Source organism: Balaenoptera ricei, chromosome 3, assembly GCF_028023285.1.
Source record: "Balaenoptera ricei isolate mBalRic1 chromosome 3, mBalRic1.hap2, whole genome shotgun sequence".
Taxonomy (NCBI): Eukaryota; Metazoa; Chordata; class Mammalia; order Artiodactyla; family Balaenopteridae; genus Balaenoptera; species Balaenoptera ricei.
The window spans coordinates 111,324,148-111,347,536 of record NC_082641.1 but is presented as its reverse complement, the minus strand read 5'-3'; the positions used below and the strand labels follow the sequence as shown (position 1 = coordinate 111,347,536).

The 23,389-nt window shown below is 37.5% G+C and overlaps 1 protein-coding gene across 5 annotated transcripts in view; it reads left to right on the top strand.

The window, feature by feature from the left end:
* Positions 1–23,389, top strand: part of AFF4 (ALF transcription elongation factor 4) — a 101,869-nt gene that overhangs the window by 7,401 nt on the left and 71,079 nt on the right. The window contains exon 2 of one of the 5 annotated variants that reach the window (XM_059917065.1): positions 7,120–7,173. The exons of the other annotated variants lie outside the window; for them this stretch is intronic. The gene's annotated coding sequence lies outside the window, so the exon portion shown is untranslated. The remainder of the gene's footprint in view (positions 1–7,119; positions 7,174–23,389) is intronic. 5 annotated transcript variants of the gene reach the window in all.

The window sequence follows — 23,389 nt, the reverse complement described above, 5'->3', positions numbered from 1 at the left end:
GTGTATGTATGTATAAATGTGGGTATACATATATGTGTATATACATATGTGTGTGTGTAGATACCCATTTACATATACATATAGAGATATAAATAAAACAGGTGGGGTCTGCATATTGGCCTAGCTTTAGTTAAGGATTCAGACTTTATCTGTCAACTGTACCCTGGAGGTAGGATCACACTATAGGTTACATTGTAACATGGTTGCTCTTAGTACAGCTATGTGAATGGGGGAGAGAATTTTGAGAAAAGCTGGGGGTGAGTGAGGTGAACCTAGAAGCTGATCAGATAGTCCCTATAAGTGTTGATCATGTTCAAATTAACTATTCTACTACTTCTCAATCCCCTCACCCCTAAATTCTGCTATTTTCCTTGCCTTGGAGGATGTATCACTATCATTGTTTTTTCTAGAAACCTGCAAGTTGTCCTTGATTCCTCCATTTTACATCTCACATCTGTCTGGCCCCAAGATTCTACCTCCTTAACATCTTTGAATCCAAACCCTTTATCCACATTATCAACACTCCTACTATTACTGCCTTAATCCAGGCTTTCATTTCTTACTTGGGTTACTGCAACAGTTATCTCATTTGTTTCCTTATAATCTACTTCATCCTGTACCAAAGTGATTTTTTTTTCCCTCTAAACTGTGAATTCATTTCTCTTAGAACTCCTTAGTAATGTTGTATTTTCTGTAGTATTTTTCTAACTGGGCATTCTTGTACATTAATGAGTTTTATGTAACTTCTAAAGGACTGCTTTATAGCCAAGTAATCCCTTGGGAGTTTGTTGCTGTGTTTAGATTTTGTTTATTATTGTGTTTGTGCCAAGTTATAAAGCATTGTACTGATGATGCTCAGACAGGGAAAGATGGTGAGTTAAATTGGATCGTGTCATGGTATATGTTAGTATAGGCAGGCCAAACCCCGGCTTAGTAGTTAGTATCATATTTTCACTGTGAGATGTATCTGGTAGATCCCATCTTGTAATTAATCAACGTGAAACAGTTTGTTTGCAGTGTGAGTGTTTTATTCCAAACTTCAGCAGTGATTATACTAGATACACATTTAATGTAGTTTTCATTAAGGTACTGAACCACAAATGAACAAGAAAGATTGCCAGAATTAACAAGTGGGCCTCTTTAAAACTGACATTTAAGGACCGCTAGCTGGTATGGTAGTATATATAAGGTTGTATTTCCCTAAATTAGCAAATAAACACTTGCAGTTATTAAATCTGTTTAGTTTTACATATTTATAAGCATTTTATGCACTAGTGTTATTGAAGTCAAATTACAGAAGTGGTTTAAAAATATAGAACTATGAGAATTCCCTGGTGGTCCAGTGGTTAGGACTCTGCGCTCTCACTGACAAGGGCCCGAGTTCAATCCCTTGTCGATGAACTAAGATCCCACAAGCCATGTGGCACAGCTGAAAAAAAAAAAAGTGTGTGTGTGTGTGTGTGTATAAAACTAGACCTAAGACTACATATTTCCAGGATTAATACATCATTGGTATAGTTTATGTAAAACAACATAATCTGTTACATTAGCATTTTTTTTTTTTATTTTTTATTTTTGGCTGCACTGCGTGGAATGCAGGATCCTAGTTCCCTGACCAGGGATCGAACCCGTGCCCCGTGCAGTGGAAGCATGGAGTCTCAACCACTGGACCGCCAGGGAAGTCCCACATTAGTGTTATTTAAATTTTTGTTTTGTATTTAATTTTTAAAGTTGTTTTAGTGTTATGGTTACATAAGAGCTATATAACATAATGAGTTCATACCTAATTTTATATCCATACCAGATTCTTAATATTATAATTTTTAAGAAGTCATCACTCAAGATCTGGGAGATATTAATTTTCTCTGAAAAGGTATCCTTATGTCTTTCAGATTTCAGAAACAAACCCACAGGTCTAGTCTGATCCCATGTATTTCTCCAGCCTTACCTTTCATTTTGTACTTCCCCAACCCTATTTTCCAACTACTCTTGATCTATCTCTATTCCCTCTGGGTGTATGCTATGTTCTCTCTTCAGGGCTGTTCCACATGGTATTTTTTCTGCTCAGAACTAACTTCCCTCCCTTCCTCTTCTTCCTTCCCTTCCCTCCTCCTATCCTCCTGCCACCTTTCTGTAGTTGGTCTAGCTGCAACCAAATCTTGGAGATGATGGGTAATTTTTATTTTTATATCCTTAGCCTTAGTGCAGTGTGTGACACAACATATGCCCTGGTTAACTACAGTATTAACGTTGTACCGTATATATAATATTGGTCTATATTGAAGAGACAGATTTTAAAATCAGAGTTATAAAGCCTTCAGAATTCCTTCTGAGTTCTGTTTAAATATGTTACAAGTCTGAAGTAGAAAATATTTTGACAATAGGTTTACTCTTATCACTTTATAAATTTATTTTTCAAAGTAAATATTCTCTCTGCCATAATAACTCATTTAATATATAAATTTGTATTCCGTGATTAAAGAGCAATAGCCTTAAATGACCTTAACTACCTTTTAAAGCAATATTCTTATTTACATTTTAATAGGACCTTATTAATAAGAAGTTAGGGTAATTAGGATAGGGGCTGATTTAAGTTCACAAGCCTTGAGTATATGCCTTCTTCATTCAGTACGTTAGCGTTTTCTCTCTTAACCTTTTTTGTAATATTCTAAGACACTAAATATATTTTAGGAAACCCAGATACTTTATTATCACTTGTCTTCCACATATGCAGATGAAGATGAAATTAATCAGAAATAATTCCTTTTTAGTGTAAACTCTAAAGAACCTTTGCTGAGTAATGCTTTTTAACTTTTGTTTAATTTGCTATATGCATTTTTAAGTAATAAAATTGCCTTTATTTTGCCTTTTTGACGTGTGTTATTTTCTCTTGGCTTCCTCAGGTACTATAAATGAAAGCAGTCTTGCAGTACTCTTTTGAACAGATCATTTCTTTCTGGGTGTTGTTACTGAAACACTCAGTTTTTATACCATCTCAGTTTGCCAAGTATGATTATGAGATTTTACAGTCTAGCACTTGTATTTGGTGAACATTTGAGAGTGTAGGTTTTAAGTAAAAATAGAAATTGATCATTTCTGTACAAGTGTTTTTTTTTTCTTGTACATATGTTGTTTTTTTTTCTTTTAGATAAACTCTTTTAGAGAAATTGCTTTAAAAACAACCGAATTCATTTAGTATCCATATTAATGCTTTATTGGGTTGATAATATATTGAATGCAGGAAATGAGATAGTAAATGAGATAACCCCTAGTAAATGAGAGACCCTCTACTTTCTAACCAAGTTGTGAAGTTCATTAGTTTACTTAAGTGATTGTCTACTAGGTTATGTTCTAGGTATGCAATGCTGAAAAACAAGCACATTCCCTGATTATTGTCTAGTGGGAGAGGAAATATTAATGAACATCAAAATAAGTATATACTTAATTGTGATCAGGTACTCTGAAGGAAACAGGAATTGTCTACATGAATTTTCTTAAGCTGGAAAGAGCGCCACAGTTCAAGAAGCCTAAAAAAGGCCCTTGGTGGGAGCTGGGAGGGGAGGGCAGTGAGATATAAAATGAATCTGATGAGATAGGCAGGAGTCACATCAGTAGAAAGTCAAATCCTGGCTTTGTAGGCCATGTTAAGTACCTTAAAGTTTATCCTAAGGCAAGTGGAAAGCTTACTAAAATTTTTAAAGCAGGGGTTGAGTGAAATGATCTGGTTTGTGTTTTAAAAAGATCACTTAAAAAAAAAATCACTTTAGGGCTTCCCTGGTGGTGTAGTGGTTAAGAATCCGCCTGCCAATGCAGGGGACACGGGTTCGAGCCCTGATCCGGGAAGATCCCACATGCCGCGGAGCAACTAAGCCCGTGCGCCACAACTACTGAAGCCCATGCGCCTAGAGCCCGTGCTCTGCAACCAGAGAAGCCACCGCAGTGAGAAGCCTGCGCACCACAACGAAGAGTAGCCCCCGCTTGCCACAACTAGAGAAAGCCCACGCGCAGCAACGAAGACCCAACACAGCCAAAAATAAATAAATAAATAAAATAAATTTTTTTTAAAAAAGAGACTTTAGCTGCTGTATGAAATATGGATTAGAGAGAGATGAGGGGAACTAGGAGTCCCAATTCGAAGGCTGTAGCATTTGTCCAAGTCTGAGGTAAAATGACGGCTTGTTTTGAACAGTGTCAGTGGAGAAGGAAATGAACTGATAAATTCAAAATATATTTTAGAGGCCATGGTTATGGAGTGGATGTGGAGAGAGGTTGAAGGGAGGGTTCAGCAAGAGCAGGTGGTTGGTAGGATGAGGATCACTGGAGCAGAAGTTGTTGGCGGTAGGGAAAAGAGATCAAGAAATCAATTTTGGATGTATTAAGATTGATATTCCTCAGTCAAAGGACGTCAAACAGGCTTGATGTGGAGTATATTTTGGTATTTGTAGTATAGACATATAGATGGTATGTTAAGCCATGAGAATGTAGGGGAAGAATGTAGACTTAATCAGAGTCTGAATAAAGACTTAATCGGAGTCTGAATAAGACCCACAGCTGAGTCCAGAGGAGCACCAGTTTTTAAGAAGTCTGGTAGATAGAATGGGAGAAGCCAGAGGTGCTAGGAAAACTGGGAGGGCTGGGGTTATAGAAGCCAAAAGTATATTAAGGAGCCATTAGTGGCTAAATATGTTGAACAGTAGGTCAACTAAAATGATAGTGTCTGTTGAATTTAGCAACTTGCAAATCAGTGTGATCTTGGCAAAGGAGTGGAGTGTGGGAAGTTGGAAACAATGTTGGAAGGTTGGAAACAATGTTGGAAGGTTGGAAACAATGTGGAATAGTGATTGGATATATTTTGGAAAGCAGTTTGTGTATATCAATTAAAATTGAAGATGCTCATTCCCTGCAACCTAGCAATTCCGCTTGTAGGTGTCTCTTCCAGGAAAACTCTCACTCACTGGTACAAAGAGAAGTGTATGAAAATGATCATTACAGGGACTTCCCTGGTGGCGTAGTGGTTAAGAATCCGCCTGCCAATGCAGGGGACACGGGTTCGAGCCCTGGTCGGGGAAGATCCCACATGCTGCGGAGCAGCTAAGCCCGTGCACCACAACTACTGAGTCTGCGCTCTAGAGCCCAGAAGCCACAACTACTGAGCCCATGTGCCACAACTACTGAAGCCCACATGCCTAGAGCCCATGCTCTGCAACAAGAGAAGCCACCATAATGAGAAGCCCGTGCACTGCAACGAGGAGTAGCCCCCGCTCTCCACAACTAGAGAAAGCCCGCGCACAGCAACAAAGACCCAATGCAGCCATAAATAAATTAAATAAATAAATAAATAAATTTATTTAAAAAAATCATTACAGCATTGTTTGTAATGGCAGAGAAAGGGGAAACTACCTAAATATCCATCATCTGGAGAGTGGATAAGTAAATTGTGTGGATACACAGTAGTGAAAATAAATGAACTACAGCAACATGTATCATGATGGATTAACCTCAACATAATGCTGAGAATTTAAAAGGCTCACAGTCTTTAAAGTGTACCCTTTTTAAAGGTTGAAAAATATGCAGAACAATTCAATGTCTTATTTAGGGATACATACATATATAGTAAAAGTATAAAGAAATTTGTGAGAATGATTAACACCAAAATCAGAATAGTGGCTATCTCTTGTAGGGGAAGGGAGCACAGGAGATGTGATCCAGGAGGGGTACACAGTAGCCTTCCACTATATTGGCAATGCTTTATTTCCCAAGGCAGTTCATGGGTAACACAAGTGTTTACTATATTGCTCCTTACACCTTTTTGGGTCACTTTATCAAACAAATGGTTGCAGAGAAAGTGGGGAATCACCAAGAGTCATTTTGGCTGTGAAGGAGAATAGAGGAGAGATAGAGTGATAGCTGGAGAGATCTATGGGATCAGGGAAGACTTTTTTTTTTTTTAAAGAAGAATATGTTTGAATGATGATGGGGAGGGATTCATTAAAGAGAAAAAAGTTAAAGTTGCTGGAGAGAAGGCAGTAACTGATAGAGGTCTAGGAGAAGATAGCAAAATGGGCATAATTGTTCTTTGATAGAGAGATACTTTTTCTTTTTTAGCCAGAGGAAAGAAGAGAATGGATGCAATGTTAATAGTTTGAAAGTTGATAGTTGATTTCTCTCTGGTCTTTAATCTTTGTAATCTTTGTCCAGTAAGATAAGGTCGTTTGTGGAATGGAAGCTAGGAGGAAGAGTCATAGAACTCCATGGAAATACTTGTGAGGAATAGGAAAGAGCATTCGTCAGAGAAGGATATTAAATTTCTGGGAAACTTTGAGGGCCTAGTTGAAAGTGATTCATGAAACATGATTATGAGAAATGAGATAATGTATAAAGATATGATGAAGAAAGCAAAAACGGTAGGGAATTATCTTTGCTTTCATGTTTTTTACTACCTTTTTTTTTCTTGGTCACGCAACACAGCACGTGGGATCTTAGTTCCCCAACCGGGATCACACAACACCCCCCCCCCCCCCCCCCCGCCACTGGAAGCACAGAGCCCTAACCGCTGGACTGCCAGGGAAATCCCTTTACTATGTTATTTTAAACCTGAAGGCTATAGAAATCTCATGACTAACTTTGGGTGAAAGGTCCTTTTATGCAAAGTACCATTTTGGGACCTGATGTTTTGTTATTGTTGGCTTTGATCTCCAGGTGTACAACCTCTGTTTGCCTACCTTGTGGGAACTGACCTCTTCAGACTCTCATGGGTAGAGAAATCCTGCCAAATGAGGCCAAGAGGGATTTCTCTACCTATAAGGCTTTTTGCTTTAAGATAGTGTATTTTAAAGTTACAGTTTAATAGCAGTTGTAATAAACTGGATTCTAAAATAATTGAAATCTTAGCTTAAGTCTCATTTTGACTTTTGGAGTGTAGATCATTTAATAATCTGGTAGCTGAATGGCTTCATTTTTCAGTAGGATAGTTCTAAGATACTAACTGAAAAAAAACCATTGTAACAGGTTCTGAACACTTGAAAGGGGCAAGTTAAAGGTCACATTTTACTCTTTAAACTATTTTTGAAGTTTTAAATTTTAAAAGGTTGTAAAACTAATACATGTTTTTATTAAAAGGATTATAGGAGATGAATTTCTGGTTCATTGGGAATGCACACTTTTTTTTGAACTGTGAGTACTGTAATTTTTTTTATTGTAATATATGCATAACAAAATTTATCATTTCAGTCATTTTAAATGTACAGTTCAGTGGCATTATTTACATTCACAGTGTTGTGCCACCATCACCATTGTCTACTTCCGGAACTTTTTCATCATCCTAAACAGAAGTTCCATACCCATTAAACGATAATTCCCTATTCCCTCTTATGCCCAGACCCTTGCAACCACCATTCTACTTTCTATCTCTGTCAATTTGCCTTTTCTGCATACCTCTTGTAAGTGACTGCTTCATCCATGGTAGCATGTGTCAGAATTTCATTCCTTTTAAAGGCTGAATTATATTTCTTTTATGTGTATACCACATTTTGTTTGTCCATTCATCTGTTGGTGAACACTAGAGTTGCTTCCACCTCTTGACTGTTGTGGATAATGGTGCTGTGAACATGGTGTGTACAACTACCTGTTTGAGTTCCTGCTTTCATTGGTCATATATACATAAGAGTATAATAGCTGGGTCATATGGTAATTCTATGTTATACTCTTAGAGTGACCATCAAACTGTTTTCCACAGCAGCTGCACCATTTTACATTTTTTTTTTTTAAATATTTATTTATTTTTATTTATTTTTTGGCTGTGTTGGGTCTTCGTTTCTGTGCGAGGGCTTTCTCTAGTTGCGGCAAGTGGGGGCCACTCTTCATCGCGGTGCGCGGGCCTCTCACTATCGTGGCCTCTCTTGTTGCAGAGCACAGGCTCCAGACGCGCAGGCTCAGTAGTTGTGGCTCACGGGCCTAGTTGCTCTGCGGCATGTGGGATCTTCCCAGACCAGGGCTCGAACCCGTGTCCCCTGCATTAGCAGGCAGATTCTCAACCACTGCACCACCAGGGAAGCCCCCATTTTACATTTTTACCAGCACTGCACAAGGGTTCTAATTTCTCCATATTCTTGGCAACACTTGTTTTTTGTTTGTTTTTTTAAATTTTAATTTGTTGATAATAGCCATCCTGATGGGTGTGATGTTGTATCTCTTAGTTTTGATTTGCATTTCCCTAATGACTAATGATGTTGAGCATCTTTTCATGTGTTTATCGGCCATTTGTATATTTTCCTTGGAGAAAAACTTATTCAAATCCTTTTCCCATTTTTTGACTGAGTTGTTTGTCTTGGTATTCTTGTGGAAAATCTGTTACAAATGTGAGGTATAGGGACTTCCCTGGTGGTCTAGTGGTTAAGACTCTGCTTCCACTGCAGGGGGTGTGGGTTCGACCCCTGGTCAGGGAACTACGATGCCGCATGAGGTGTGATGTGGCCAGAAAAAAAAAAAAAAGTGAGGTATATTTCCGGACTCCCAGTTCTCTTTTCTTGATCTATAGGTTTGTAGTAAATTTTGAAATTGGGAAGTGTGTGTCTTCCAGCTTTGTTCTTTTGCAAGGTTGTTTTGACTTTTCTGGGTCCTTTGAATTTCCATGTGAATTTTAGTATCAACTTGTCAATTTCTGTGAAGAAGTCAGCTGGGATATTGTTAGGGATTCTGTAGAAACTGTAGATCAATTAAGGGAGTATTTTCATCTTAATAAATTTTCCATTCCATGAATAGGATTGTTTCCATTTATTTAGGTCTTTAATTTCTTTCAGTAATGTTTTGTAGTTTTCAGAGTGTAAGTTTTGCTGTTCTTCTGTTAAATTTTTTTCTAAGTATTTTATTCCTTTTGAAGATGTTGTAAATGGAATTGTTTTCTTAATTTCATTTTTGGTTTGTTTATTGCTACTGTACAGAAATACAATCCTTTTTTGTGTGTGTATCGATCTTGTATCCTGCAACCTTGTTGAACTCGTTTATTAGCTCTAACAGATTTTCAGTGGATTCTTCATGGTTTTCTATGTACAACATCATCATTTTACTTTTCCTTTCCAGCTCAGATGCCTTTTATTTCTATTTCTTGCCTAATTGACTGACTAGAACCTCCATACAGTATTGAATAGAAGTGGTGAAAGGACATCCTTGTCTTGTTCTTGATCTTAGGGGAAAAGTATTCAGTCTCTCACCATTAAATATGATAGCTGTGTTTTCCTTGTAGATTCACTTTATTAGCTTGAGGAAATTCCCTTCTCTTTTATTCATAGTTTGTTGAGTGTTTTTGTCAAGAAGGGATGTCGCAACTTGTCAGATGCATTTTCTCCGTCCGTTGAGATGGTCATTTGGTTTTTGTCCTATATTCTATTGTTATGGTGTATTACTTTAATTGATTTTTGGATGTTAAGCCAATCTTGCATTCCTCACTTAGTCATGGTGTATAATCCTTTGTAATATTGCTGGATTTGGTTTGTTAATATTTTGTTGAGGATTTTTATGTATATATAATAAGCTTTTTATTGATCTGTAGGTTTTTTTCTTGTAATGTCTGTCTGGTTTTCATATCAGGGTACTATTGCCCTTACAAAATGAATTGGAAGGAGTTTCCTCCTTTCCATTGTTTGGGAAGAGTTTGTGAAGGATTAGTGTTAATTCTTCTTTAAACGTTTGTTAGAATTCAGCAATGAAGCCCTGCAGTTCTGAGCTTTTATTTATAGGCAGTTTTTGGACTACTAATTCAGTCTCTTCACTTGTTATGGGTCTATTCAGGCTTCCTGTTACTTCTTTTTTTTTCCCCTAAATAAATTTATTATTTATTTATTTATGGCTGGATTGGGTCTTCGTTGCTGCGCGTGGGCTCTCTCTAGTTGCGGTGAGCAGGGGCTGTTCTTTGGTGCAGTGCATGGGCTTCTCATTGTGGTGGCTTCTCTTGTTGCGAAGCATAGGCTCTAGGCACGCAGGCTTCAGTAGTTGTGGCACATGGGCTTAGTTGCTCCGCGGCGTGTGGGATCTTCCCGGACCAGGGTTTGAACCCGTGTCCCCTGCTGGCGGCTTCTTAACCACTGCACCACCAGGGAAGTCCCCCTGTTACTTCTTGAATTATGTAATTTGGTGTTCTTTTAGGAATTTTGTCCATTCCATCTAGGTTATCTACTTTGCATACAGTTTTTCATCATATTCCCTTATAATCCTTTTTATTTCTGTAAGGTTGGTAATATTGTTCCCTCTTCATTCCTGCTTTTAGTAATTTGAGTTCTCTCTCTCTCTCTTTTTTTTTTTTTTGGTCATTGTAACTAAAGGTTTTTCAATTTTCTTAATCTTTTCAAAGAACCAATTTTTGGCTTTGCTAGTTTTCTGTATTATTTTTCTATTTTATTTCTACTCTAATCTTCATTTATTTCCTCCCTTCTGCTCGCATTTGGTTTAGTTGACTTTTAATTTTTTTAGTTTCTTAAGACTGATTTGAACAAAAACCACAGTTACAGAAAGATAGAGAATATGAAAAGGCAGAGGGCTATGTACCAGATGAAGGAACAAGAAAAAACCCCAGAAAAACAACTAAATGAAGTGGAGATAGGCAACCTTCCAGAAAAAGAATTCAGAATAATGATAGTGAAGATGATCCAGGACCTTGGAATAAGAATGGAGGCAAAGATTGAGAAGATGCAAGAAATGATTAACAAAGACCTAGAAGAATTAAAGAACAAACAAACAGAGATGACCAATACAATAACTGAAATGAAAACTACACTAGAAGGAATCAATAGCAGAATAACTGAGGCAGAAGAACGGATAAGTGACCTGGAAGACAGAATGATGGAATTCACTGCTGCGGAACAGACTAAAGAAAAAAGAATGAAAAGAAATGAAGACAGCCTAAGAGACCTCTGGGACAACATTAAACACAACAACATTCGCATTATAGGGGTCCCAGAAGGAGAAGAGAGAGAGAAAGGACCAGAGAAAATATTTGAAGAGATTATAGTCGAAAACTTCCCTAACATGGGAAAGGAAATAGCCACCCAAGTCCAGGAAGCGCAGAGAGTCCCATACAGGATAAACCCAAGGAGAAACACGCCGAGACACATAGTAATCAAAGTGGCAAAAATTAAAGACAAAGAAAAATTATTGAAAGCAGCAAGGGAAAAACGACAAATAACATACAAGGGAACTCCCATAAGGTTAACAGCTGATTTCTCAGCAGAAACTCTGCAAGCCAGAAGGGAGTGGCATGATATACTTAAAGTGATGAAAGGGAAGAACCTACAACCAAGATTACTCTACCCGGCAAGGATCTCATTTAGATTTGATGGAGAAATCAAAAGCTTTACAGACAAGCAAAAGCTAAGAGAATTCAGCACCACCAAACCAGCTCTACAACAAATGCTAAAGGAACTTCTCTAAGTGGGAAACACAAGAGAAGAAAAGGACCTACAAAAACAAACCCAAAACAATTAAGAAAATGGTCATAGGAACATACATATCGATAATTACCTTAAACGTGAATGGATTAAATGCCCCAACCAAAAGACATAGACTGGCTGAATGGATACAAAAACAAGACCCATATATATGCTGTCTACAAGAGACCCACTTTAGACCTAGGGACACATACAGACTGAAAGTGATGGGATGGAAAAAGATATTCCATGCAAATGGAAATCAAAAGAAAGCTGGAGTAGCTATACTCATATCAGATAAAATAGACTTTAAATTAAAGAATGTTACAAGAAACAAGGAAGGACACTACATAATGATCCAGGGATCAATCCAAGAAGAAGATATAACAATTATAAATATATATGCACCCAACATAGGAGCACCTCAATACATAAGGCAACTGCTAACAGCTATAAAAGAGGAAATCGACAGTAACACAATAATAGTGGGGGACTTTAACACCTCACTTACACCAATGGACAGATCATCCAAAATGAAAATAAATAAGGAAACAGAAGCTTTAAATGACACAATAGACCAGATAGATTTAATTGATATATATCGGACATTCCATCCAAAAACAGCAGATTACACGTTCTTCTCAAGTGCGCACGGAACATTCTCCAAGATAGATCACATCTTGGGTCACAAATCAAGCCTCAGTAAATTTAAGAAAATTGAAATCATATCAAGCATCTTTTCTGACCACAACGCTATGAGATTAGAAATGAATTACAGGGAAAAAAACGTAAAAAGGACAAACACATGGAGGCTAAACAATACGTTACTAAATAACCAAGAGATCACTGAAGAAATCAAAGAGGAAATCCAAAAATACCTAGAGACAAATGACAATGAAAACACGACGACCCAAAACCTATGGGATGCAGCAAAAGCAGTTCTAAGAGGGAAGTTTATAGCTATACAAGCCTACCTAAAGAAACAAGAAAAAGCTCAAGTAAACAATCTAACCTTACACCTCAAGAAACTAGAGAAAGAAGAACAAACAAAACCCAAAGTTAGCAGAAGGAAAGAAATCATAAAGATCAGAGCAGAAATAAATGAAATAGAAACAAAGAAAACAATAGCAAAGATCAATAAAACTAAAAGTTGGTTCTTTGAGAAGATAAACAAAATTGATAAGCCATTAGCCAGACTCATCAAGAAAAAGAGGGAGAGGACTCAAATCAATAAAATCAGAAATGAAAAAGGAGAAGTTACAACAGACACTGCAGAAATACAAAGCATCCTAAGAGACTACTACAAGCAACTTTATGCCTATAAAATGGACAACCTGGAAGAAATGGACAAATTCTTAGAAAGGTATAACCTTCCAAGACTGAACCAGGAAGAAATAGAAAATATGAACAGACCAATCACAAGTAATGAAATTGAAACTGTGATTAAAAATCTTCCAACAAACAAAAGTCCAGGACCAGATGGCTTCACAGGTGAATTCTATCAAACATTTAGAGAAGAGCTAACACCCATCCTTCTCAAACTCTTCCAAAAAATTGCAGAGGAAGGAACACTCCCAAACTCATTCTATGAGGCCACCATCACCCTGATACCAAAACCAGACAAAGACACTACAAAAAAAGAAAATTACAGACCAATATCACTGATGAATATAGATGCAAAAATCCTCAACAAAATACTAGCAAACAGAATCCAACAACACATTAAAAGGATCATACACCACGATCAAGTGGGATTTATCCCAGGGATGCAAGGATTCTTCAATATACGCAAATCAATCAGTGTGATACACCATATTAACAAATTGAAGAATAAAAACCATATGATCATCTCAATAGATGCAGAAAAAGCTTTTGACAAAATTCAACACCCATTTCTGATAAAAACTCTCCAGAAAGTGGGCATAGAGGGAACCTACCTCAACATAATAAATGCCATATATGACAAACCCACAGCAAACATCATTCTCAATGGTGAAAAACTGAAAGCATTTCCTCTAAGATCAGGAACGAGACAAGGATGTCCACTCTCACCACTATTATTCAACATAGTTTTGGAAGTCCTAGCCACGGCAATCAGAGAAGAAAAAGAAATAAAAGGAATACAAATTGGAAAAGAAGAAGTAAAACTGTCACTGTTTGCAGATGACATGATACTATACATAGAGAATCCTAAAACTGCCACCAGAAAACTGCTAGAGCTAATTAATGAATATGGTAAAGTTGCAGGATACAAAATTAATGCACAGAAATCTCTTGCATTCCTATACACTAATGATGAAAAATCTGAAAGAGAAATTATGGAAACACTCCCATTTACCATTGCAACAAAAAGAATAAAATACCTAGGAATAAACCTACCTAGGGAGACAAAAGACCTGTATGCAGAAAACTATAAGACACTGATGAAAGAAATTAAAGATGATACCAACAGATGGAGAGATATACCATGTTCTTGGATTGGAAGAATCAACATTGTGAAAATGAGTATACTACCCAAAGCAATCTACAGATTCAATGCAATCCCTATCAAATTACCAATGGCATTTTTTACGGAGCTAGAACAAATCATCTTAAAATTTGTATGGAGACACAAAAGACCCCGAATAGGCAAAGCAGTCTTGAGGCAAAAAAATGGAGCTGGAGGAATCAGACTCCCTGACTTCAGACTATACTACAAAGCTACAGTAATCAAGACAATATGGTACTGGCACAAAAACAGAAACATAGATCAATGGAACAAGATAGAAAGCCCAGAGATTAACCCACGCACCTATGGTCAACTAATCTATGACAAAGGAGGCAAAGATATACAATGGAGAAAAGACAGTCTCTTCAATAAGTGGTGCTGGGAAAACTGGACAGCTACATGTAAAAGAATGAAATTAGAATACTCCCTAACACCATACACAAAAATAAACTCAAAATGGATTAGAGACCTAAATATAAGACTGGACACTATAAAACTCTTAGAGGAAAACATAGGAAGAACACTCTTTGACATAAATCACAGCAAGATCTTTTTTGATCCACCTCCTAGAGTAATGGAAATAAAAACAAAAATAAACAAGTGGGACCTAATGAAACTTAAAAGCTTTTGCACAGCAAAGGAAACCATAAACAAGACGAAAAGACAACCCTCAGAATGAGAGAAAATATTTGCAAATGAATCAACGGACAAAGGATTAATCTCCAAAATATATAAACAGCTCATTCAGCTCAATATCAAAGAAACAAACACCCCAATCCAAAAATGGGCAGAAGACCTAAATAGACATTTCTCCAAAGAAGACATACAGATGGCCACGAAGCACATGAAAAGATGCTCAACATCACTAATTATTAGAGAAATGCAAATCAAAACTACAATGAGGTATCACCTCACTCCTGTTAGAATGGGCATCATCAGAAAATCTACAAACAACAAATGCTGGAGAGGGTGTGGTGAAAAGGGAACCCTCTTGCACTGTTGGTGGGAATGTAAATTGATACAGCCACTATGGAGAACAATATGGAGGTTCCTTAAAAAACTAAAAATAGAATTACCATATGACCCAGCAATCCCACTACTGGGCATATACCCAGAGAAAACCGTAATGCAAAAAGACACATGCACCCGAATGTTCATTGCAGCACTATTTACAATAGCCAGGTCATGGAAGCAACCTAAATGCCCATCAACAGACGAATGGATAAAGAAGATGTGGTACATATATACAATGGAATATTACTCAGCCATAAAAAGGAACGAAATTGAGTCATTTGTTGAGACGTGGATGGATCTAGAGACTGTCATACAGAGTGAAGTAAGTCAGAAAGAGAAAAACAAATATCGTATATTAATGCATGTATGCGGAACCTAGAAAAATGGTACAGATGAGCCAGTTTGCAGGGCAGAAGTTGAGACACAGATGTAGAGAATGGACATATGCACACCAAGGGGGGAAAACTGTGGTGGGGTGGGGATGGTGGTGTGCTGAATTGGGCGATTGGGATTGACATGTATACACTGATGTGTATAAAACTGATGCCTAATAAGAACCTGCAGTATAAAAAAACAAACAAAACAACTAATACTAAACTTTCATTGGGTTATTTGTATGGAAACATGTTAATATAAATGTTTCAGACATTACATGAAATTTCTAAAAATCTTATATTTGTATTTGTATGGAAATATGTATGGAAATATGTTAATATAAATGTTTCAGACATTAAAAAAAAAAAAAAAAGACTGATTTGAGATCTTTCTCCTTGCTTAATAACAGTGTTTGTAGTTATACATTTCCCTTTAAGCACAGCTTTAGCTGCATCTCATAAGTTTTGATATGGGGTTTTGTTTTTATTATCTTAGAGGGTTTCCTTCCTCTTGTGATTCCTTCTTTGACCAACTGGTTATTTAGGAGTGTATTGTTTAACTTCTATACATTTGTGAATTTCTCAATTTTCCTTCTGTTCTTGATTTCTAATTTCATCCCATTATGATCCAAAAACATACTTGGTGTGATTTCAGTCCTTTTAGGTTTATTTAGACTTGTTTTACGGCCTTAGATACAATCTATCCTGGAGAATGTTCCGTGTGCACTTGAGAAGAATGTGTATTCTGCTTTTGTTGACTGTTCTGTATCTGTTAGATCTAGTTGAATTATTACAGTGTTGTTCAATTTAGTGTATCAAAACCTGAGAGACTGTAATATTTGTTCTACTCATATCCTTTATCTCTTGAATAACACCAGATTGTTTTAATGATATGAGACCTCAGTCGTTTCTGATAGGGATACAGGCAGTTTAAGCAGAAGGTTGGGAGCCTGAGTTATTTAAAGGAATGCACTAGTCTGAAGCCCATTAATAAGGTCATGAAGATAAAGGAAAAGTTGACAAAGATAAGGTTTCTTTATTCTCTTTTCAAAAACAGCTTTATTGAGGAATAATTTGCATTCCATAAAATTCACTTGTTTTTAAGTGTACAATTCATTGATTTTTAATCAGTTTATGAGTGTGCAACTATCACCACAATGTAATTGCAGAACATTTTCATCACCCTAAAAAGATCTGTTGTGTCCATTTACAGTCACTCTTCATTCTTTGTTTTACCCTTTACTCTTTTTATGGCGGCAGGGGTGGGTGCACCACGTGGCTTGTGGGATCTTTGTTCCCTGACCAAGGATCGAACCTGGGGCCCCGGCAGTGAGAGCGCCAATTCCTAACCACTGGACCGCCCCTTTATTCATTTTATTTTATTTCATTTCATTTATTTGTTCTGTGGCATGTGGGATCTTCCTGGACCAGGGATCGAACCCGTGTCCCCTGCATTGGCAGGCAGATTCTTAACCACTGTGCCACCAGGGAAGGTTCCCCCCTTTTTTCTTGTATAGTGTTAAATACTCAAGTACATTCAAATAGTTCTCTCATCTAATCCTTACCATCAGATTAGTATGGACATTTTATAAAAGACAAAACTGAGGTTTAGGGAGATTATTTGCCTAAATCGTATGTCTAGTATGTTATATAATCACAACTAAACATCAGGTATCCCTAATTGTCCCATTTATAAAATCATGGTGCCTCAGCTGTTTACAGCTCAATTGAAGTCTGGAAGTTACGTTACTTTGTTAAGGTATTTAAGAAGTTAATAAAGACGTAATTATCTGTATTGGTTTTTGGTTACTAGATGTTTTATGTTTGAGAGTTTTTATTAGCAAGAATACCACTCTACATCAAGATTATCCAATCGTCTTTGCTTATAACTAAACCACCTGAATCACTACGATTTGAAGAACTGTGTATTAGGAAATAGAGGGTCATCTTGCGAATTAATACCTTAGCCTTTTTGATATTGATTATGGAGAAATAAGGGAGGACATCCCTTTTTCCCCCAAATATTCTTCCAGTAGATAGTTACTGCACATGTACCATATGCTCTGAGGTATTTTTGATGCTCTTCTGAGATTGCTATTCTCTTTTTTTCTTTTCTTTTTTGGCTTCGCCACATGGCTTGTGGGGTCTTCCCAGATCAGGGATTGAGCCTGGACCCCGGCAGTGAAAGTGCCGAGTGCTAACCACTGGACTGCCAGGGAATTCCCTGAGATTGGTATTCTTAACCTCTCTCTCATTTCCTTCTGTTTTCTCCCCAGGAGGTCCTAAGGATCTTCAGAGAAAAATAAATGACTGAGAAATAACCTCTTTTAAATTTGTCCAGTTCCGCTATAAATGCAGTTTCACTTGGACAGAGTTGCTAGTAGTGGGTGGATAAGACTTAGAATAACTGCAATGGGTAGCAGAGGCTGCCTATCAAAGCCAGCCCTTTCCTTCCTTTAGTACCTCAATCCCATGTAGTCCATAGTATAATTCACTTTTAGTCTCTTCAGATACTAAGTAACTGAGAAGTAAAGATACAGATAGCACATTATCTGTAGTATAGACATTTAAAGTTATTTATTTAGATTGATTTTAGTTACACCACAGAAATAAAGAATGGAAAACTCCAGAGAGGCTAAACAGATGCAGATCAAGGTGAAAGTCAAAAAGGCAGCCAAAGAGACTTCCCTCGTGGTCCAGTGGCTAAGACTCCATGGTCTCAATGCAGGGGGCCTGAGTTTGATCCCTGGTCAGGGAGCTAGATCCCACATACCACAACTGAACATCCCGCATGCCGCAACTAAGACCCAGGTGTAGCCAAACAAATTTAAAAAAAAAACAAAAAAACAACCAGCCAGAAACGAATCAAGAGACTTGGAGAGAGTATTGACAAACTTTGAGAGTATTGAAAACCACGTGTGAAGTTTGCATCTTAGATTGAGGAGAGTTTAGGCATGGCCTTCCCGTAGTTTGGGAGTGGTCCTGAAAGAGGAGGCAGACGACTTGAAGGAGGTGGTCAGTAGAATTAGGATGCAGTTTAGCGTAAGATTTAATCCTAACCTTATATTCCTCAGCTAAGATATAGGGCAGGTTGGGAAAGCATAGTTATTACATAATCAAAAGACTATCACTTTAATAGAAAAATGGGCAAAAGATGTAAATAGGCAGTTCAGAAGAGAAGAAATATGAATGGCTAAGTAGGACATGAAAAAGATATGTGGTTTAACTATCGGAGAAATTGACTAGAAAGCAGTTGACTATGAGCTTTATAAGGTCAAAGACCGTGAGTCATTCTCCGTTTTATCTCTGGTTCCTAGGACAGTACCTAGAAATAGTAGACAGGCTCATGTATTTGTTGAATGAATGAAATAAACAAATAACGTTGGAATAATTTTTTTTTTACTTCTTAGATTGGTGGCACGATTAAAAAAGACTCATAATGCCTGGGATTGAAAATGGCATGGTTAAAGGGCAGTTTCATACTCCATTGGGGCGCTGTCAATTAGCACAATCTTTTCGAAAAGCAGTTTAGTGATATACGCTAAAATGGTATAGCATATATCCTTTGACTCAGCAATTTAACGTGGAGAAATTTATCTGAAACTGAAATAGTGTGCGGGCGCGCACGTGCATACACACACACAATCATTATAATGTTTATCATACTAAATTCCGGATACAACCTAACTATCAGGGGCTTTCTGGTTAAATGAATACTATGCAGTCAATCAAAGAATGAAAATTCGTATGTATTGGTATGGAACTATGTTCATTACTTATTAAATGAAATAAGAACTGTATGTGTAACAGTTTTCTACACGACTAATGTGTGACTCTTTGCAATATTAAAGGGAAGTTTCACTTCCCTGAAACTATTGGTGACTTCTACTTTCTACTTTATGTTAATCATATTAGAGTTTTTGAGCAAAGAGCGAGTATTACTTGTGTAATTGGAAAAACAGACCCATCAAGATTTATCTCTTTTAAAAAAGGAACCCTCTACACTGTTGGTGGGAATGTAAATTGGTGTAGCCACTATGAAGAACAGTATGGAGTTTCCTTAAAAAAAACTAAAAATAGAGTTACTATATGATCCAGCGATCCCACTCCTAGGCATATATCTGGAGAAAATTATAATTCAAAAAGATACATACACCCCAGTGTTCATAGCAGCGCTATTTACAATAGCCAGGACATGAAAGCAACCTAAGTGTCCATCAACAGATGAATGGATAAAAATGATGTGGTATATATACACAATGAAATTATTACTCAGCCATCAGAAAGAATGAAATAATGCCATTTGCAGCAACATGGATGGACCTAGAGATTATCATACTAAGTAAAGTAAGTCATCAGAGAAAGACAAATACCATATGATATTGCTTATATGTGGAATCTAAAAAAATGATGCAGGGCTTCCCTGGTGGCGCAGTGGTTGAGAATCTGCCTGCCAATGCAGGGGACACGGGTTCGAGCCCTGGTCTGGGAAGATCCCACATGCCGCGGAGCAACTAGGCCCGTGAGCCACAACTACTGAGCCTGCGCGTCTGGAGCCTGTGCTCTGCAACAAGAGAGGCCGCGATAGTGAGAGGCCCGCGCACCGCAATGAAGAGTGGCCCCCGCTCGCCGCAACTAGAGAAAGCCCTCACACAGAAACGAAGACCCAACACAGCCAAAAATAAATAAATTTTAAAAAAAAATGATGCAAATGAATTTATTTACAAAACAGAAATAGACTCACAGACATAGAAACAAACTTGTGGTTACCAGAGGGGAAAGGGGGGAGGGATAAATTAGGAGGTTGGGTTTAAAATATACACACTACTATAATATAAAATAGGTAACCAGCAAGGACCCACTGTATAGCACAGGGAAGTATACTCAGTATCTTGTAGTAACCCATAATGGAAAGGAATCTGAATATATACATATATATGTGTATAACTGAATCCCTTTGCTGTATACCTGAAACTAACACAATGTTGTAAATAACTATATTTCAATAAAAAATTTTTTTAGACAGGTTTATCTCTGTTGGAAAATACAAAAGGAGAGGAAGACTGTTCCTTATTAACATTTACAGGAACAGCCAAAATATTTACTAGGGACAAGAAAGAAGATTTACCTAAATAGAGAGACATCCTTCATATTATGTGTGAAAACTGGATATTCAGATTTCAGTTTTCTTGTGTTTAGCTTATGAGAATAGTAGTTGGCATATTTTGCTATTAGTTGAGTTAGTTGTATCTCATTCTTTCTGTATACTCAACACCTAACAATTCTACTTCTGAGTTTACCCTAAAGAAATAATGAGGTCATCAGTCATATGGCATACATTGTGTTGCATCTACTTTTCCTCACAAAACAGCATTTATGGAAATTCCTCCAAGGTAACTGGCAGTGATCTACCTCATTTGTTTTAATAAACAATGGTTTATTTAAGCATTTCTTTGTTCTTGGGCATTCAGTTATTTTAAATTGTTTTACCACTAAAAACAGTGCTGCAGTAAACATCTTCATAGCTTATGGCTGTGCTTTTAATTCTGTGGAATGTAGTCCCACGAGTGAGGTTACTGGGCTGAAGGATTTGTCTTTTTTCTGGCTGAGTTTGAAATGTCTTCACCATTTTATAACTGTCATCTTAGAAAAGTACGTGGTTTTTAACTGTTGTTATTAAATAAAACATTTATTTAAAATTTTTATTTATTTATTTAAAATTATTTATTTATTTATTTATTTATTTATTTAGGCTGGGCCGGGTCTTAGTTGTGGCATGCAGGATCTTTTAGTTGCAGCATGCTGGCTCTTAGTTGCGGCATTTATGTGGGATCTAGTTCTCTGACCAGGGATTGAACCCTGACCCCCTGCATTGGGAGCGAGGAGTCTTACCCACTGGACCACCAGGGAAGTCCCAAAACATTTTATTACTGAATTGGGTTTGTTAACTATTAAAATCCCATATATCTTTGGGTTTATTTCGTCCCTCTGTTTTACTGATCAGTTTGTTCATTTCTGTGCACTACCGTGCTATTTTGATAATGGTGATGGCTTATAGTAAGTTTTAATCTAGTGTGGCCAATTCTTCTTGTTCTCTCCCCAATGCTAAATATTTAATAGATGCTTGTTGCATATTAAGTTAATAGTACACTTAATAATAAACATTAAATCTTGCTTTAGATAAAGTTTGGATGCCCATTTACTTTAGGGAGCTGAGCTTGGCATGTGGATGTTGTCCCCTCCTAGCAGTGTAATAAATGTAATTTCTTTCTGACATGTAATAAATTGTGACACAGAGGAGGAGTTGAGGAGAATTGGATATCGGAGTGAATGTGGAGACAGGGGTGCACCTTAGTCATGAGAGAAATACTTTAAGCCCTAGAGGAGAGACAGTTTGATGGTAAATCCCAAGGCTGAAAAATGTTGGAAAGTGCCCATAGTGCTCTAATGTGTAAATTTTATCACTCTTATCCTTCCATCTTTTTCTTTTAATTTTCTATTTTTATCTCTTTTTTTTAAGCTTTTAATTAATAGTTTAATACTGTTATGGTCATAAACCGTATTCTGTAGGATTTAATTCATTTGAAATTTGTTGAAATTCTTTATAGCTCAGCATAGGTCAATTTTGGTAAATGTTCTGTGTGTAGTTGTTGAGTGCAATGTTCTATATATTTGGTATACAACAGTTTGGTCAATTTTTTTTAAAATTAATTAATTAATTTATTTTTGGCTGCATTGGGTCTTCATTGCTGCACACAGGCTTTCTCTAGTTGTGGCGAGCGGGGGCTGCTCTTCGTTGCAATGCGCAGGCTTCTCATTGCGGTGGCTTCTCTTGTTGGGGAGCACGGGCTCTAGACACGCGGGCTTCAGTAGTTGTGGCACGCAGGCTCAGTAGTTGTGGCTTGCGGGCTGTAGAGCACAGGCTCAGTAGTTGTGGCACACAGACTTAGTTGCACCATGGCATATGGGATCTTCCCAGACCAGGGCTCAAACCCGTGTCCCCTGCATTGGCAGGTGGATTCTTAACCACTGTGCCACCAGGGAAGTCCCAATCCTTCCATCTTTTATTTTGAAAAATCTCACACCTATAAGAAAAGTATAATATACATCTGTGTATCCTTCACCTAGATTGTTAACATCTTTACTGCGAACATTTAATTGCTGCTGCTGCTACTCTTCCTTCTCCTCTTCCTGACTCTTTCCCTCCCTCACCCTCTGTCTTTCCCTCCTTCCTTTATCCATCCCTCTCTCTCTCTCTGTTTCTCTGTCTCTCCCACCCTCCGCACACATACTACCTATATACATGCTATCTATACATAATAAATATATATTCCAGTGGTCATTGAACCATTTGAGAGTTGGCAAATATGATGACATTTCGCCTGTGTGTTGTGTATGTCCTAAGTAAGAATCAAAGATTTTCTCCTGCATAAACAAATACAGTTATCACATTGCTATGATTATCTGAAATACCATTCATGTGGAAATTTTCCCAAGTTTCCCATTAATGACCTTCACAACCATTTTTTCTCCTCAGATCCAGGGTCTGGGGTATGAAGGATCATGCATTGCATTTAGTTGTGTCCTCTTTCTTTCTTTCTTATTTATTTATTTATTTATGGCTGCGTTGGGTCTTCGTTGCTGCGTGCGGGCTTTCTCTAGTTGTGGTGAGCGGGGGCTACTCTTTGTTGCAGTGTGTAGGCTTCTCATTGCGGTGGCTTCTCTTGTTGCAGAGCACGGGCTCTAGGTGCACAGGCTTCAGTAGTTGTGGCACGTGGGCTCAGTTGCTCCACGGCATGTGGGATCTTCCTGGACCAGGAATTGAACCCGTGTCCCTGCATTGGCAGGCGGATTCTTAAGCACTGTGCCACCAGGGAAGTCCTGTTGTGTCATCTTGAATGTAGAATATAGACATAATCTCCAGTGCCTGCCCCTGTCTGTTTGTCTCTCCTTTTGTTCTCTGACATTGTTTGAAGAGTCCAGGCCAGTTTTGAAGAATGTTTCTCAGTTTAGGTTTGTATGCTTACTTGTGATTAGATTCAGGTTAAATATTTTTAGCAGGTGGAATACTGAGGTGGTGATATGTCTTTCGGGCA